Consider the following 19,308-nt stretch of genomic DNA (forward strand, 5'->3'; position numbering starts at 1 on the left):
TCGTAGTCAAATAATGATTAAACTAGATATAAACAAAACATTTTATTAAACTATTCAAGACATTAATTTAATGATTCATCAATTCAACTGGACGAGTTCATCTTAATCTCCATACTATGACCATTAAAACAGAAATCCCTCAACGCATTTTGAACTGATCTCTTCATCAACTACATTCAAATCAAAATACGCATTCTTATGTGGAAACTTGAAAGCTCACCACAACATTGTCATCAATAGTAAATCACTGAGATGTCAGTCTTTTTTGCTGCTTTTTTCCCCCGCATGGCGCTGGACCTCGTGTAAATGAGAGGTTTCCTTTGGACAGCTTGTAAATGAAAGGTAGAGACCATCACATTCTAAAACTTCCAATAGAAGGAAACATTAATGGTTGCAATGCAATTGTGCAAATCAGCTAACAACACAACAGAGATCGTTTACAAACTTTTAGATTTCAGCAAGAAAGTGAGCTTGCCACCGCAGACCAATAAGCTCTCTGTCTCATGCTCATCTAGCGTTAGTTTTTATGTGATTTAATTTAGATTTTGATTGATTTGTTGCGAAGCCTCCAACTAGGCAGAAAATCAAAATCTACCACGCAATGTAAACAACGTGACTCCAAAATGGCCTGCACTTGGCATCATTCTAGTCAAATTCCAGATAGTCAAACACTTGATCTCCATCTACAGTGAATTTCAAATTATTTCAACAAAAATACATCATCTAAAATCTTCAAAGTAGGGCATGATGATTGTTCATTGTGCATAATAATATATAGTTTTCAATAAGCAATGCCATTAAAAGGGGCGAAAAGATACACACCGAAAACAATTTGAATCATGTTATTTAGATTCAAGTGTTGTTTGACTGTCACCTCTTCTGCATGAAAGATTTACTCTTGCTCCGAATTGATCCATCCTCCAACTTTGTTTTGTACTTCTAAGAATTGAAACCTGGTAGATATAAGTAAAAGCATTATTTTCCAAAAAGGCATTGACTGGATGGAGAACATTAATGAGATTAAATCATAAAAGTAAATTCAAATTTACATGTAATTTAAAGGATAAGGAGGGATAGGTATTCTAGACTTCACTTGATAGGGTCATGTTGTTGTCCTTAAAAGTCTATCCTTAGGCCTAAGTTGAAATTCAAACAAAAGCTTAACATGATAATAAAGCTGCAAATCCTTTTAATTCGATTATATCTCGAACATGATTGTCTTTAATAAAAAGAGGGCTATACACAATTAAAAAAACAGCTACAAATGATAGGAAATCACCACATCATCAGATTTTGCTAAGCTTAATGTCACGGGCTGAGAGTCTAGTGCAGCACACGGCGCCCGTGTGGCGTCCTGAAGGACCCCATAATCCTCAGGACAAGCCTTACCACATACGGATCACACTGGTTTCGCCCTGCCATGGGCTCATCAGGGAGGCGGCACTAGCCCCCAACCAGTTGTGCACTCAGTCCGAAGATTGAGGCAAAACACCCCCAATGCTAATGTCGCCCCCTTTACCCATATTGTGCGAGGCTAATCAGTGGATCGTTCATTATCTTAGTTTTTACACGGTCATGGAGATATCATCCGTGACATTCTCCCACACCCAATCTAGCAAGCCCTCGTGTTAGGGGAGAAAGACTCCGCCCAAGGATCGTACGTACAGTACTGCCACAAACACATCAGCTTACTGCTGAGTGGCCACCCGAGTCCTGCACTCTTCGGACCCACTCGCACCCGCGAGCCAACAAGAGTGGAGTCGACAACGGCCAACCTTCCCGCCCGAGTCCCCACTTTTGGACCCACCTGCTCGGAGGCCTTTCTGGAGCGGTGCCGAGGTCGACCAGTCCCAACGTGGGACCCCACAAGCACACGGCAGTAAAGTACGTCCTGCTCTGATACCACTCTGTCACGGGCTGAGAGTCTAGCACAGCATACGGCGCCCGTACGGCGTCCTAGAGGACCCCATAATCCTCAGGACAAGCCTTAGAGAGAGTTTGGAGAATGTGAGAGTTCTATAGCTTTGAGAACTCAAGGATGATTTACAAATGAGGAGGGGTGAGGTATTTATAGGCCTCCCCTTGGATCTAGAATGTTCCCACCTCCTTAATGGACGGTGGAGATTAAATCTATCCTACGGTTACAATTGATTCTCTAGAATTCTTTTAACAAATATCTAGATATTTAAATGGAAGAATCTAGAGACAATATTAAAATATTGAGGCTAGAGTTGTGTAGGCTTCTCTAAAATGTTCTTGCACTCTCTAGCTCTCTTAAGGTTAGCTGGGAGCCTTCTGGAGGGTTCTGGAGCATTCCAGACCTCTTTAACCTTGTGAAAAATGACGAAACGTGACATTCTCCCCCACTTGATTTCGCGACGCCCTCGTCGCGCCTTCCTCCTTGTAGCGTTGGATTTGGTCAATGAACTGCCACAGGAGGTCGTCACGTTCCCAACTAGCTTCAAAGTCTGGTTGACCCTTCCACTTGATTAAGTACTCAGTGTAGTTGGGAACTCCTCTCTTTCTGATCACCCTGTCGGCAAGGATTTCTTCCACTTCCCTGTCGTACTCGGTGACGATCACTGTCGGTGCTCTCTTAGAGATACCTCGAGATGAATCTTCTTCATCTCTATAGTATTTCTTCAAGAGACTAACATGAATCACAGGGTGAATCTTAAGCCTGGGAGGGAGTTGTACTTAGTACGCAACCTTTCCCACACGTTTGATGATGGGGAAAGGACCTTCAAATCTCCTGACCAAGCCTTTGTGGACTTTGCGTAATGACTTGAATTGATTCGGTAATAACTTGACCATGACCAAGTCACCTACTTGAAACTCAATGGGGCGTCGCTTCTTGTCTGCCCACTTCTTCATTTTTCGAGAAGCTTTATCCAGGCATGCACGAGTAATGTCAGCTTCTTTTTGCCATTCCTTGGTAAACTTATAGGCAGCTGGATTGTCTCCCTTGTATGGAGTGGCAAGTGCGTTGGGGGTTAGAGGTTGTTGTCCGGTAACTATTTCAAAAGGGCTCTTACCTGTCGACTCACTTCGCTGCAAGTTGTAAGAGAATTGGGCCACATCGAGCAACTTAGCCCAATCTCGTTGATGTGCGCTCACATAGTGCCGTAGGTAGAGCTCTAACAAAGCATTGATCCGCTCTGTTTGTCCATCGCTCTGGGGATGAAAGCTTGTTGAGAAATTCAAGTCTGTTCCCAAGAGCTTAAAAAGTTCTCTCCAGAATTTCCCGGTGAATCGGGGATCTCGATCACTGACGATGTTGCGAGGGATCCCCCATAGCTTCACGACATGCTTGAAAAATAAGCGTGCCGCTTCATCAACCTTGCAATCTGCTGGGGCTGGTATAAAGGTGGCATATTTGCTGAATCTATCAACCACCACCATGATACTCCCACATCCTTCAGACTTAGGGAGAGCAACTATGAAGTCCATGGAGACGCTCTCCCATGGTCTCTCAGCCACCAGCAAAGGTTCGAGTAGACCAGCAGGATGTTGTTGTTCAACCTTATCTTGCTGGCACACTAAGCAAGTTCTCACATATGCTTCGATATCGTCTTGCATATGTGGCCAATAGAAATGATTTTGTACGAGAGCAAGTGTTCTGGTCATACCTGGATGTCCGGCCCACATGGAATCATGGCATTCTTTTAGGACATCTCTTCGAAGGTTGCCCCATTTCGGCACATAGACTCGGTTCCCAATGGTGTAAAGTATTCCATCATTCACCCAAAATCTTCGAGTCTTGCCTTCGGTAGCAAGCTTTACTAAGTCACTTGCGGATGAGTCTTGAGACATACCTTCCTTGATTCATTCAAGGAAGTCATTCTGGGGCATGCTTGCTGAGAGAGTGGCTAACTCGGCTTTCCTACTTAAGGCATCCGCCACCACGTTTGCTTTGCCTAGCTTGTACTCCAACCGATAATCAAACTCAGCAAGAAAATCTTGCCAGCGAGCTTGCTTTGGGCCGAGCTTCTTTTGTGTTTGGAAGTAGCTCGTAGCAACATTGTCTGTCATAATAGTAAACTTGCTCCCAAGTAAGTAATGACGCCAGGTTCGTAGACAATGGATGATGGCAGACATCTCTTTCTCTTGCACCATGTAGCGCCTCTCCGTGTCATTGAGCTTGCGACTCTCGTACGCAATAGGGTGTCTTTCTTGCATTAACACGCCGCCTATTGCAAAGTCTGAGGCATCAGTGTGTACCTCAAACGGCTTGGAGTAGTCGGGCAAGGACATAACAGGCTCTTGCGCGACCATCTATTTCAGCTTTTCAAAAGCATCCTGGCAATCCGATGACCATTGCCAAGATCTATTCTTCTTGAGTAAATCTGTCAATGGAGCAGTGATTTTTGAATACCCCTTTATGAACCGTCGGTAGTAGTTCACCAGACCAAGGAATGATCTTAACTCTGGGACCTTGGTAGGAGGCTGCCATTCTTGGATGGCTCGAACCTTAGTTGGGTCCATCATGAGCTTCCCATCCTTGATCTTATGCCCCAAGAAGTCCACCTCTTGTTTGGCAAAAGAACATTTTTCCAGCTTAATGTAAAGTTCATGATCAGAGAGTACCTGGAAGACTTTCTTCAAGTGTTGAGCATGCTCTTCAAGAGTGTTGCTATATACCACGATGTCATCTAAGTACACCACCACGAACTGGTCCAAGTGAGGGTGGAACAACTTGTTCATGAGTGTGCAGAACATTGCTGGGGCATTTGTCAGTCCAAAGGGCATGACAAGAAACTCGAATGCTCCATATCTCGTCACGCAGGTTGTCTTCGGTTCATCACCTGCGGCGATGCGTACTTGATAGTACCCAGATCGAAGATCAAGCTTAGAGAAGTACCTGGCTTTTCCAAGCTGATTGAACAAGTCGGCGATCAAAGGTATCGGGTACTTATTCTTGATAGTAATCTTGTTCAAGGCCCTGTAGTCGATGCACATTCACAACGATCCATCCTTTTTCTTCTGGAAAAGGACTGGAGCACCATATGGGGCCTTAGATGGTTGAATATATCCTGAATCAAGGAGATCTTGCAATTGTCTCCTTAACTCTGCAAGTTCTGGAGGTGACATGCGGTAAGGTGCTAAGGCAGGTGGTTTGGCACCAGGCTCCAACTCGATCTGATGGTCTACCTCTCTTCTAGGAGGTAGTTTCTTGGGCAACTCATCGGGCATGATGTGCTTGTACTCCTGTAGCACCTCTTGGATGCAAGGTGGCAAGGTTTCCCGTGGCTTGGTTGGGCCATCCTCTTCCTCGGCCAATGAGCGTACAGTGGCAATATACCCTTCTGAGTTCTTGAGACCCCTCTTGAATTGCAAGGCAGAAATCATAGGGTTAGATTTCTCCAAGCGTTTCAAGGGAATTACCCAGATCATGTTGGAGTCAATGACCACCATAGACTTAGCTTCGGGGATAGGGAAGGCATGTGCTTTGCAAAAGAAAGCAAGTCCCAATACAACTTTGAAATCATCCATAGGGACAACAGTAAAGTCTAACGTACCTTGCCAGTCCCCGATCTTCACCTTCACATTCTTGGCAATCCCAAAGACTTGTTTGGCTGGGGAGTTTACCGCCTTGATGGTGCCTTCACCTTTGTTGAGTTGGATACCCAATCTCTTAGCTTCTTCAGCCTCCATGAAGTTGTGGGATGCTCCTGTGTCGAGCATGGCAGAGGCAGACTTGCCCTGAATGGCAAGATCAGCATAAAGTAGACCCTTCTCTTCCTTCTTAGATGGAGAAAAGAGTCCAGTTAAGGAATTCAAATGTTGGAGGGAACCAAGGTCGATCTGTTGCTCCTTATCTCGGTTATCCTTCATCTCAGCAACCAAGGCATTCATAGCCTTGCGGTTGGGGCAGTCACGAGTCCAGTGTGGACCATCGCACATGAAGCATGGCCTCGGTGGCTTTGAGGCATCACGCTTGATTGAGAGTGGTTTATCCTGTCTAGAACTCCCACCAAAGAATTTACCACCATCCTTGCGATCGAAATTCTTCTTTTGTCCTCCTTCGTCTCCTCCACTATTACTAGGATTAGGCTTTTTGGACTTGGTGGAGTAGTCGATTATGCACTCAGCAGCAGCAATTGCCTCATCTAGAGTTTGCACTTTGCGTCTATCGAGTTCTACTCTTGCCCAGTCTTTAAGTCCATCCATGAAGTAGAAAAGAGCCTCCTTATCGGACAGGTCCTCGATCTCGAGCATGATGGTAGTAAACTCTTTGATGTAGTCAGGAATACTACTAGTTTGTCTCAATCTACGAAGCTTACCTCGAGCCTCTGTCTCAGCATTGTGGGGAACAAAGTGCTTGCGGAGTTCTGACTTGAACAGCTCCCATGTGTTGAGAGTGCAGATGCCCTTCTCTCGCTCGGCATGCTTTCTGCGCCACCATAGTTGGGCTGCATCCTGGAGAAAAGTTGAAGCATTGTTGATTCTAATCGAGTCATTAGAGACTCCTATGGCCTCGAAGTACTGTTCTAGGCCAAAGAGAAAGTTCTCCACAATCGTGGCACTACGAGCTCCATTGTACATGGCTGGCTTGGGCACTTTCAGACCCTGAGAAGTGGCGTTTGAAGTACTACCACTAATAGGGCTACTCACACAGTAATGAAATTCCCATTCATGACGAATCTCATCCATTTAAGAGCGTAGACCTCACACCTCATCTCTTACATATTTGCGGAGATCGGCGAGATCATGTCTGAGGGAACGAATGTCTTCCCCTAAATCATCATTAAGGTCTGCAATCATCAACTTGGCAGCCCGCGTTATCTCAGCATTCTCTTGGATGAGATTGTTGAGTTGATCGTTGAGTCCCCCTATAGTAGTTCTCACTTCCTCCATGTTAGATTCCAAGCTAATAACACGAGGTTCAAGGGACTCACCTGCGGGTGCCCTGCTCCGGCCTCGCTCTCGCTTGGACCTAGGGTGAGCTTGCTCCTGTTGTGCATGAGCTTGCTCCTGTGCTTCCGTGCCAACGACATTTCCTTCCTCAATTGCCATCGTACAATACCTTCCTTCAAGCACAACGGTAGAACTGAGCTCTGATACCAATTGTCACGGGGCTAGTCTTTCGACCCGTGTGGCACTTAGACAACCTTCACTGAAAGTTGCTAAGTAAGCCTAACTCGTATGAAAGGAGGATGCTTGGCTAAGAAGAGGAAAGGGAAAGCTTGAAGGCAAAGGAGAGTAGAGAGAGTTTGGAGAATGTGAGAGTTCTATAGCTTTGAGAACTCAAGGATGATTTACAAATGAGGAGGGGTGAGGTATTTATAGGCCTCCCCTTGGATGTTCCCACCTCCTTAATGGACGGTGGAGATTAAATCTATCCTACGGTTACAATTGATTCTCTAGAATTCTCTTAACAAATATCTAGATATTTAAATGAAAGAATCTAGAGACAATATTAAAATATTGAGGCTAGAGTTGTGTAGGCTTCTCTAAAATGTTCTTGCACTCTCTAGCTCTCTTAAGGTTAGCTGGGAGCCTTCTGAAGGTTCTGGACCATTCCGGACCTCTTTAACCTTGTGAAAAATGATGAAACGTGACATTAAGCTACCTTAGGCCGTTCCATGGAGCTTCCAAAATATCCTAATCCAAAAAATAAGGAAGTGTATGCAGTTGCAATCTTTTGGTAGTATTCCTTGACCCTATGAAAAGAACAAATTAGGACATTTTAATTAAACAATCAACAGGAAAAGCTGAATCCAGATCTCACTGTTACTAATGCATCTGCCTGCACAGCTAAGATACCAGAATTGCCACCAATACCAGATCGACTGCTTTCCTCAACGACTGAGCATAAGATTTTTGTGCAAACAGTGGCAGCACCTGATTGCGAACTGCAGAGAAGGCAAAATCAGATAGATCCAACAGGCAGAGTGTTGCCACAGCAAATAGCACTTTTCTCTTTCATTAAGACTTGAAGCAAATGAGACAAGTTTTCAAGCAAATACCTTATGCAATTCAGCAATAAGGCCCAACAATTAAAATTAGAGCAAGAACCAGGACTTTTTCCTTCCAAATATATACTAAATCACCATAAAAAAATAAACAATAAAATTAGAGGACATACTAAAATATCAAGACCCCTCCCTCTCAAAATAAATAAATAAATAAATAAATAAAATATTTTAGACATCCATGCATTAATAGGGAGACACAGTACTCCCTTGCCGCAAAACCTTTCATTAGGTGCTATCCAGCACCAGAGACAGAGCATCCAACCATGAAAGGAGTAACAATAGGACCTTTTGATGATGCCCAACAACTTGCACCATACATTGTTCCTAATCCCACTCGTCCACTAACCTGTCAAGTATTTGTAGGCATAAATTTGAGTAATCACAATGGGATATAGCTTCAGCAAGAACAAGCCCATGCAATATCATACTTTTAAGTTGTAGCCAAATGATTTGAAAAAGGGAAGTGAAAACATTGACAATGATAGGTTTATTTAGCAACTAGTTTTGTTTTCCCAAGCTGAACCACAAGCACTTAAACCACTTGATAAAAAAGCAATTTGTTAAATGCTGACAAAGGGTCAGTTTGACAACTTGAAGTAGTGAAAGTACTTTCTACTACAAGATTTTCTGTGCAAAGCTTCTTTACATTATTTGCTAATACTTTCTTCCCTTGATCCCTCCATTATTACAGATAGCTTGATATCCTTTGACTTTTATTGCTACTTTACTTTCCAATTTTATAACCAGAGTTAAATCTCTCTGGTTTCTGTTTAGAAATGCGCACAATATAATTAACAAATAAGATTTACCATAAGTGCAAAGACCCACTTAAAGCTTTATATCCTTGAACTTTTACGAATGAAAGTTAATCTGACTGTCCATAAAGTTTGCAAAGGGATTTCCCCTACATTTATGCCTAGGTGATTCTCTTTTGTCTTGTTAGCTTTCCATTATGATGGTTGTTATAATACAATCCCTCCTTTTTTTGTTCTAATGTCTTTAACTTCTTGAATAAATTCTTATTTCAGGCATCTCAAAATAAGAAAAAATGGTTATCCACAATTTTCCTTTTGTAAATGCATTATTTATCTGGCATAACGTAATATCCATTCTGAAATCTGAAATAGGAAAACTGTATCAGTTGGATAAAATTATCTACCTAGTGTTGTGGTATTTTGACAGACAGTAGATTGTTCCATAGAAGAATCTCCTGTTTTCGCTCTATCAGCATCAATCATAGACTTGTATCTTGTCCATTGTGCTTTTGCGCTCTCAGTGATTAGCCACTGTTTTGAATCACCAAACTGGTTTTTTACATCCAAGTTTTATAACTAAGCTCCATAACAGGAACAGGGTGTATGTCTGACAGGGAAAAAGAAAAAAGAAAAGGAAATAAAGAAATTTGAATATTAAACAAAAAAATTTACAGTTGTTGAAGTTGTGCCAGAGTTGACAAATATGATCTCGTTGGCCTCTCTAGTACTTGCAGTGAGTTCAAGTAGTAATCACATTGGAGGAATTCGACCCAATAATTTGCTCTTTAGCCAATAAAACAGCAATTTGGATAGCATTTTGAACACCTAATCTATAATCTATAAAAAAACAATGAAAAACAATATAATAAAACTTAGGAGAACAAGAAGTAAAACAATGTCTCTTCAGATCTCTCAGTTGATTAAACATTATGTGCTAACTGTAAAGCTTAAGATATGTAGTCTGGTCCCTTCCTATCAATTTAAAGTTTTTTCACATCAGCACAAACACACTAGGTGGTTCTGTCAGGACTCAGGTAAGTACCTGGAACTGCACCAACAGCCCTAAAAGCTCTAGATTTTCCATCCACTATATTGGCATCACATTCTACCTTACAATCCTCTGTCAAATTGGAACCTCTCCCTGCATTTTTGCAAGGATCATCCTAGAAAAACAGTTATATTCAATCAATGTATCCTGAAAGAACAATCATTTCTTGCCTACGGTAATATATCATTTCAACTTCTGCTAGATATTATCATTATCATCAATATAATTTCAAATCAAAGCAAATCCCAATACTTAATGCCTTGTAGACTTAATGGGGAAAAACACCCACAATTTGATTACTTGACTCCAATATTTCAATGATAAAAATAGACCATATTTTGTCAGTAAATCAACGGAGTAACAGTTATATTTTAACTTGGACATCACCGGTTGAAAGATAATGCATCTGATGTCAACAAAGTTCACAAGATAAAAAATATAAATAATAATAATAATAATAACAATGAATGAATGAAAATTCCAAATATATATGCAAAAGAAGAACGTAAAATTCCAAATTTATATTTTCGTAACAACATTTACTGTTTGTTTTAGAATTTGATTGCAGCTGTTGGAAGTGCCGAAGTGGATCTCCTTTGACTCTAACTAATACATCAAACAAGATTAAAAGGAAAACATAAGGGGATGCCACTTTAATGTTGCCAACTTTAATGGCAGCTGTACCAGCAATTCTTGGTCATGTTGGTGATGGAGTTCTTAAATCAACCAACTTCCTTCCTTCCAATTCCAATGTGTAATTATAGTTCTTTTATTTTCAACTAAAATCAAGCAACTTGGAATGCTATTGCACGCATGTGGAAGTTTCTTCCTCCCGATTCCAATGTGTAATTACAGTGATTTTGTCACCAGTTGCATTTAAGAACTTGCTCTGTTGATAAATCAATATCCTAAAGCAATAGTATTTTTCTACACTGACCAGGATTGCATGAAATATGAACTGCATGGGAAGTGAGATTTATTACAATCTTCAATAATAAGGATAAACTTCTATCTAGTGAAGGAGTGGCGGCTTATTATACATTGACTGTAACTGTCATTTGACTTTTCTCATGTATCATGCTTCTCACTGAATTTTGTTTTGGATATTTTGTTTCAGTTGCTTCTTCATGTGACATGAGGTGAGTTGGAGATGCTAGTCATACCAGGTTATGTTAGTTATTGCTTGAACATGGGAAAACTTGCCTATTGGTACTCTTAGTTTTGGGTGAGATCATCTTGCAAATTTTGTTCCATGACATCTTTCTCAATCACCATATTTCATTATTTACGATTCATATGTATGAAAATGTGAGATGGCACTGGCAAATGCGACCATGTTTTTTACTGGAGCCTCAACTATTGGAAGCATAGCCATTTTAGTCACATTAAAGAATTCAGGGTTTATTTGTTAGGGAGCAATGACAATGGAACTCGGCTCCTTTGTGCTTGTATTCACCATAATATGTTTTCTACGAATGAGTGACGATGATTAGATGATGCTTTTGGAATTATGCTTCAGTTGTGAGAAATGCTATTACAGCAAACATGGTTGGAGCAAGCGTGTGTTCTTTTTCACATGCTTTTGAGCTTCGACTCTACATTCTAGATTTCAAATTGATTACCATCTCTCGTGATCTCTATTAAATTAGAATTAGAATTTGGATGGATGTGCTTTTTCAAGCATTGGAGCACTAGGGTATTTCAAAAGGAATTTAACATGTGTAGACGTGAAAAGAATTCAAGCAGGCTGATATTCATGGAAAATTAAGGTAAATCTTATTTCAAATGAATTAGAGTTAGAGATGAGGAACTTCCATTTAAGATTACTGTATATTCTGCTATGCTAGTAATAAATGTCAGCATTTTTGCATATCGACATTTGGTTTCCATACTTTGATGATATTCTGATGTTCAACGGTGTTAACACATCACTTAGAAACATATTAGCCATTTTGATCCCCATTTCCCCACATTATTTCTTTTTGCATATGCTTCTCTCACTCAAGCTAAGATCATTTGAAATTGTCTAATTGATTTCTATGATACTTCGGGACAAAAAAATCAACAACGATAAATCTAAACTCTTTTATTCCAAAAATGTCAACATCAATAGAGCCTTACAACACAGCAACAGTTTAGGAATTTCGCTTACTAGAAATCTTAGAAAATATCTTAGGATCCTCATTATTCATGAAAGAGCTTTTAAGCTAACTTTTGCTCCTCTTATTGAAAAAATAAGTTCTAGACTATCTTCATAGAAGAGCTGTTATCTCAATATTGCTGGAAAATGTATCCTCATTAAGTCTGTTCTTTCCTCTATTCCAAGTTATATTATGCAGACTATGCTCCTCCCTGATAATGTCCCTTTAGAAATTGATAAAGCTCTCGCAACTTCCTTTGGGACTCTTCTGATGGAACTAAAAAACATCTTCTTTCTTAGGACAAGATCACCAAAGATAAGAAACAAGGAGGCCTTATAATTAAAAAAATTAAATCACAGAATCTTGCCTTCATTATGAAACTTTGTTGGGATATTATTACTAAAACTAATAGTCTTTAGGTTCAGATTCTTCATGATAAATATAAATGCAACAAACCCACTATCCATGTGGTTAACAAACCTACTTCCTCTTCTTTTACATGGACTAGTGTTTGTAGAGTTTAAGATGATTTTATAACTCATGTTAGCTGGAGAGTTAGTAAGGGAGATCAAATATCTCTCTGATATGATAAATGGTCTCCTCTACCTGAGCCACTTGTTACTTACATAAAGCTGATGCTATTCTTCATGCTAGAGTCTTTGACTTTCGCGCAGCCTCAGGTGTTTGGCATATTGACAAATTAGATCATTACCTTTATCCTGACATGGTTAGGTCCATTTTACTTGTCCAACCTCTAAATCCCTAGGGTGATAATGATATTCTTATTTGAAGACCTTCAGCGAATGGGAACTTCTTTATTAAATCTGCTTATAAAGCCATTAAGAACCAGGATGGGAATTCCAACTCTAAAGTTTGGAATACTATATAGAAATGGTCCACCTATAAAAAGATTAAATTCTTTCCTTGAAAAGCTATATGGAATCGCCTACACCTTAACTGTGATCTTTCCATAAGAGGATGTCCCTTCAGTTGCAACTCTCTTAACAATTCCATCCATATCTTGTGCGACTACATGAAATCTAAGGAAGTATGGATGAATCTTGTAAAACATTCAAAACTTAACACTTTCTTTTCTCTTCCCTTGTAGGACTGGATTTTTTGAAATGCAAATAATAGTGTTGGAAATCTCAATACTAAAAGAACCCCTTGGAAGAAACTTTTTGCTCACATCTATTGGAATATTTGGAAAGAGCATTGCAAGTTGATTTATTCTGAAGACCACGTACCTAACAACAATATCATTTTTTACCTGCACCCAAGGCATTATCAATGACATACACCTTCAATCTCATCTTGGACGTATGCACATTAATAAAGACATATCTCTCACTAGATGGACACCGCCAAAACCTGACTAGGTCAGATTAGATATAAATGGTTCCGTCCTCAACAATGGAGCTGCTTCTTGTGATGAACTCATCCGTGATGACCAAGGTAACTGGATAAAAGAGTTTACTAAAAATCTTGATTATCACCCTAGCACAACCGCAGAACTTCTTGGTATCCTTGAAGGTTTTATTCTTTACTAGAGGAGCAATTTTAAACAAGTTAATGTTCATTTCGATTCATTAGAAGCTCTAGTACTTATCCAATCTGAGCACAATCCGAGTCATCCTCTCAATGCCAAAATAGAAGAGATCAAATGCCTTGCCATGAAGGATTGGGTTATCACCTTCAACCATGTATTTAGAGAATCCAACAAATGTGCAGATTGGCTTGCTCGATATGCCACAAACAATAATACCGATACTTTAATTTTTGATGTTCCCCCTCAGGATGCCGTCCTTTTATAGGACTTGACTTGACTTAATTTCTTTTTATGCACAGCTTGCCATAACCTTGTAATCCAAAAAAAATTGCTTGCTTCAAGATGATATACAATGGGCCATCTCCAAAATTGATTAATGAGTCAAACAAGCCACTTTGTATTTGGGTGATGGTCCAACCATATAGGTCAATCAGTGTCTTAAAACATTAGTTACAAGTGATATCATAATGGTAAGCAAAGCACATAACTAATAGTCCTTCCCCTTTTCAAGACAAATTAGGGCAAAATTATCTAATTACTAAAAAAATATTATAACACATTTTATATTTAAGAACAAAATAAATTTCTGTAAAACATCCTATATATTCAATAGATGCTAAGTTGGAAACTCATTTATCAAAAAGAGTTTAAAATTTATTAAATTTTTAGATAGAGTTAACGAGTTTTAAGTTTTTTCTTAGTTTTAGTAAAACATATTAGAAGTAACTTATAAATAAAATTAAAGTAATATATAAGCATGTACTTCACATGGATTTTAACATGAACCCTAATACTTGTAACTTGTACTAGACACTCCCTCCCTTCAACATTATGAGGCAATTTTCACCAAATCATGCCCTCCAATGAGTTAGTTAATTGTTTTAAAAATGATATACTCTTTCTATGTCTACTTTTATTTAATAGAATGTCAATTAAACATTTTTATTAATTACAACCCATAATTAATAGTGTTTTTGAAAGAAATTTTTTTATTGTACCTTGGAAGACCCAAAAATCCCTTATATCTTTAAACATCATACTTTAATAAGATGTCTTATAATATTAATTGGAGGAGTAGACTACTAGTATTAGCAAATGTACTAAATGTGAGTACATATCTCAATAAAAAATTGAAGGGTAAAAGAAATTAACAAAAACAAAAACAAAAAAAGATCAACACAAACAAACAAACAAACCAAACTCAAATCATATCAAAACAATTAAAACTCACAAGCTCGTACGGAATAGAACTTGTAACACACAAAAAAAAAAAACAAAGGTAATGAGAAAGGGAGTCAAACAAACAAACATTGGACCCATGAAGGTGAATCAAACTTTAACAACGATGCTTGCTGAGGCATCTTTAAGTAATTACTCAACCAACTAAATCTATTACTCACCTGAATCGAGTAGGGAAGGAGAGAGAGAAGCTGCACTGAATTGTTCATGACAAACCCACAGAGGTGAATCAAAGTCAATACCAAATGTCAAATGTTGAGGGTGAAGAGAAAGACAAAGGAAATAAGAACGTCGACAACAAGAGCAAAGAAATCAAAGAGATAGATGAAGGAAATGAGAAGCAGTGTGCCAGAAATCGTCTTCGATCTGTTTCTTTTCTACTAGGGCATTTTAGTCAATTCCCTTCATCCTTTTTTGAATAAAATAGTTAGTTTGGTCCTTCAAAAATATTTGGTCCCTATGACTGATTTGCTTTCCAACCTGGTCCTTCTTACCCATTTTTCCTTTTTTAATTGTACTCTAAGACCCTAAAATCCCTAATATTTTTAAACATAATACTTTAATAAGATGTCTTATAATATTAAGCATAGGATTAGACCACTAGTATTAGCAAATGCACTAAATGTGAGTACATTTTTCAGTAAAAAAATTGAACCTTGGTTCTTTACATTATAAAGAATTAGTCCCTTTTGGTATATCTAATTTATATTAGTTTTAAAGTTATTTTTTGATATACTCCCTTCAATACAAAATATAAGTATTTTTTTAAAAAAATTTGCATACTAATAAATTCGTCATTCCCATAAAATATGTATTGTTTTTTCTTTTTACTCATAATCCTAATTACCAATCTACTTTGTGATAAGTGAGATATATATTTACATAAAGATTTAGGTAAATAAATACAAGGGATAAAATAAGAATTTTTTTTTACATGTGGTATGTTACTTATATTTTGAACTAATATTCATATTCATTGAGAAAAAATATTCGTATTTTGAACTGGAGAGTGTACACACACGAATATACATGAGGCTGAAAACAATCAACATTCCCACAAATGAGGGCCCAACGGACCTTTCAACGAAAACACAGACCCAAAAATCTTAACGAGCACTACTGCTTTTTGCATGTGATACAAATGATTGGTTCCCCAGGCTGCCTGAAACATGACCATTTTAGCCCAACAAGGGAGTACCTTAGTCACTAGTTCCATAAAAGCTAATTAAACTTGAGGACTCAGGAGCGTGCTATAGAGTCAACTATTCCACAGTCAACTTATATGTAAAGTCATGGACTCGTTTTAAGACGCTGAGCCATTCATAATGTAATGTCCACTTTTAAAACACGGGAGGGAATTAGAATTTTGACGGATCTATTGCAAAATAAATTTGTCTGGTCCACTTTTATAATCCTTCCAAGTTACTACTAATCCATACGAAGTTGTTCTAACAAAGTACAGAAAAAATAAAAATTGGGTCCCTTCTGAGAAAGATCATGGTATTTTTGTTAAAGGAATTTGATTAGTTATAGAGAGGAAGGATCCTATGTACCTGGTCCTGGATGTCATTTTGACATTTGTATGATGTCCAAAAGTGCCCTTCCTTTTGTCATTTTCGCTTCCCCCTTCCTCTGCTAAAGTCTGAGAGTCAACAACCCAACCACCGTGGCCACTGGCTATCATTAATAGCTGGCTGGTCAGTAGACCCACGGTCATCGTTCGTGTTCTATAATAATGCCATTCTCATCTCAATTTATAATATATTTTTATATAAAACCACATTTACTAATAAAATTAATTAAACATATTTTATTTTTTAAAAATATAAATATAAACTTTTAAAAATATCTTTCATTTAATGTTATATTTATAAAAAAATTAAAATTAAAAAATATAAAGAAAAAAATATTATTAAAAAATATCATTAATGAAATATTAGTTTTTTTAAAGTATTTCATATTATAAACCTCTGAATATTTTTTAAAAATATCTGATAAATTGAAAAACGGGAGAGTATTCATAAGTCCTCTTCGAAAACCTGGATGTTGATATTTCCAATCAATCATCTTGCCTATCTTTTCTTTTTAAAAAAAAAAAATTAGATCCATTTACAACTCTTCCTCTCATTTCTTACAAATCAGTATTCATATTTGACAACTCATCCTTTGCAATTTTTTTTCTTCAAGTGATTTGCAAAGTTTGATACATTTTGTGATGATATATAAGTTGCACTTGGTGTGGAGTGGCCATGGTTTTGGAAGAAGCATCAAGCTATAGGACAAAATCTTTACAAGTCATTGCAAGGTAGACAATATTGGTGAAAGAAGATTAGTAAATTTTGAAAACTTGACAAGTAAAATTCGGAGAAAAAATTGTAAATGGATATGTAAATTTGAAGCACATTTGAAAAAAAAAAATATTGTATGAGCTGTAAATATAAAAAATTGACTTTAAATTAAGTCCATAGACCCACTTTTGTTTCATCTAGTTAAAAAAAATTAGATGAGTTAAAACTCAAAATTTATCAACATCAGTGTATGCTTTTAAATTTAAAAATATTTATAAAGATATTTATGGATTACCCACAAACAAGATTCTTGTATCAACATAAAATTTGATCCCACAACCTTATAAATTATAAATTAAATGTTTACTAATTTGATTAAATTTTTTTCGGCTTCTAAGGTTGACCTCAATGGAGGGACGTGAGAGGGAAAAGGACAAGAGGAGATGTGTTTTGATCCTTATATGTTAACGAGATATTACACGGGTGCAAATGGGACATTAATTTTCTCCATAATTTTAGGGAAATGGATGATAATGAAATGAAAAAGACAAGTTAATGATTTTGGTCAAGAAAAAGATAAAAGAATAATATTATAAAATTTTATATGAATTTTTTAAAAATTTGCATGATATCTTCTCGTATAATTAATGAAATTAAGTATGAATAATATTATAAAAATGTGATTAATACCCTTTTAAGTGACTTATATTAAGGATCAATAAAAAAATTTAGAAGACACCCTACAATAGAGACCAAAAAAAGTGTAAAATAAGGGTATAATTAAAAGTATATATAAAGTATACCCAATGCTTTAATTTTTAGACCAAACAAACTTGTAAAAAATACCATATATTATGATTCAAGAAAAGTATAAATTAAAAAATTTTGCATGTTCGTTTTTAATTATAGCCCCACATAGCACTGGGCGAACAGGCTGTGGGCTAGCCCGCTAGTTGACCAGCATGGGCTAGCTTTTTGCGGGATGGGTTGGGCCAGCCCGCCAATTAAAATGGGCTGAAAAACCCAGCCCAACCCGTTTCATAACAGGCTAGCCAACCTGCGAGCTAGCTCGTTTAAACACATCAAAAATTTTTTTTTAACAACTTAAATTTTTTTACAATATAATTAACAAGTATATAAAATTTCAAATATAATCGTTCTAATTTAAATTGTTCAACAATTAAAATTACTTGAGTCCAAACTCCAAAGTCCACTCAAATCAAACAACAATTAATAATCTAAGTCCAACTTTCAAGCTTCAAATGAACACAAATACACACAATATTCAAGATAACTTATGTTAAATTGATGACATTGAAAGCTTGTTCTGTTGCATGATTATCTTCATCTGACATAATTAACTCAGCTTCACCATCATTATCTTCATCTCCTGTGGGCATGGTCGTGCCTGTGTGCATGTGTATTGGCACTGTAGCAATTGGGAAAAAAAGTGGGTTCGCGGGCTAGCCCATTTAGCTTGCCTACTTTTATAGTTTGGGTTAACCCAATCCATTTTAAAAAACAGGCTCATTTTGTCAACCCAAACCATAAAAAATGACAGGCTAATGGGTTAGCCTATTGGGTTGAGCCCGTTTGCCCAACTCTAGCCCCACATGACCCATATCTCATATTTTTTTAACCGAGACCCCACAACCTTCACCTTTTCTGACCATACAAATTTAAAAAAATAAAAACTAAAAAAATGTCAAAATGCTCGATGGTAATTACAATGGATAAATATTTTCAAATGACGCATCAACACCAAAAATTTCTCATTAATTTAACAAATTTGTGGAATCAAATAGTCAATAAAATTCTTTACAAGAGCCAAATTGTCATTTTCCCAAAAATCTACAGTATATTTTGAAATCAGAGCTAACCATGGTTAATATTTGCAAATGCAACTAACATGGATAAGATTTTTTTTTAAAAAAAAATGTTTACTTCCTCTTGTCAAAAATATAGCAGGCTCTTAACTAATTTACAAGAATAAATAAAAGCAATTAAAGGTACTCTCTCAAGATTACAATAAGTCATTGTTAATTAATATACTTTTTTTAAAAAAAGTTGATTACAATCTTGATATTCTAAAAAGTTAAAAAAATATAACTTTTGATCCTTACACTTTGCTCGTATTTTGTTATAGGTTCTTGTACTTTTTTTGGTATTTTGGGTTCCTAAATGACCAAAATGATCAAAATATAGAGACCTTAAATGAATGTAAAATATTAAAAATGAAAGTGTAGAGACCTAAGATATTAAAAAAGTATTAGGACCTGTAGCAAAACACAAACAAAATGCAAGGACCA

General features: G+C 37.3%; 2 pseudogenes; one reads left to right on the forward strand and one right to left on the reverse strand.

Moving 5' to 3' along the window:
• Window positions 1–842: 842 nt before the first annotated feature.
• LOC129298186 (putative threonine aspartase) lies at window positions 843–10,746 on the reverse strand (annotated as a pseudogene).
• A 186-nt stretch (window positions 10,747–10,932) lies between these two features.
• Window positions 10,933–11,275, forward strand: LOC129298187 (uncharacterized; annotated as a pseudogene).
• The last annotated feature ends 8,033 nt before the right edge of the window (window positions 11,276–19,308 follow it).

The sequence above is a fragment of the Prosopis cineraria genome, unplaced genomic scaffold (assembly GCF_029017545.1).
Source record: "Prosopis cineraria cultivar Desert tree isolate PC_DT_omini unplaced genomic scaffold, ASM2901754v1 PC740, whole genome shotgun sequence".
In the NCBI taxonomy this organism is placed as follows: Eukaryota; Viridiplantae; Streptophyta; class Magnoliopsida; order Fabales; family Fabaceae; genus Prosopis; species Prosopis cineraria.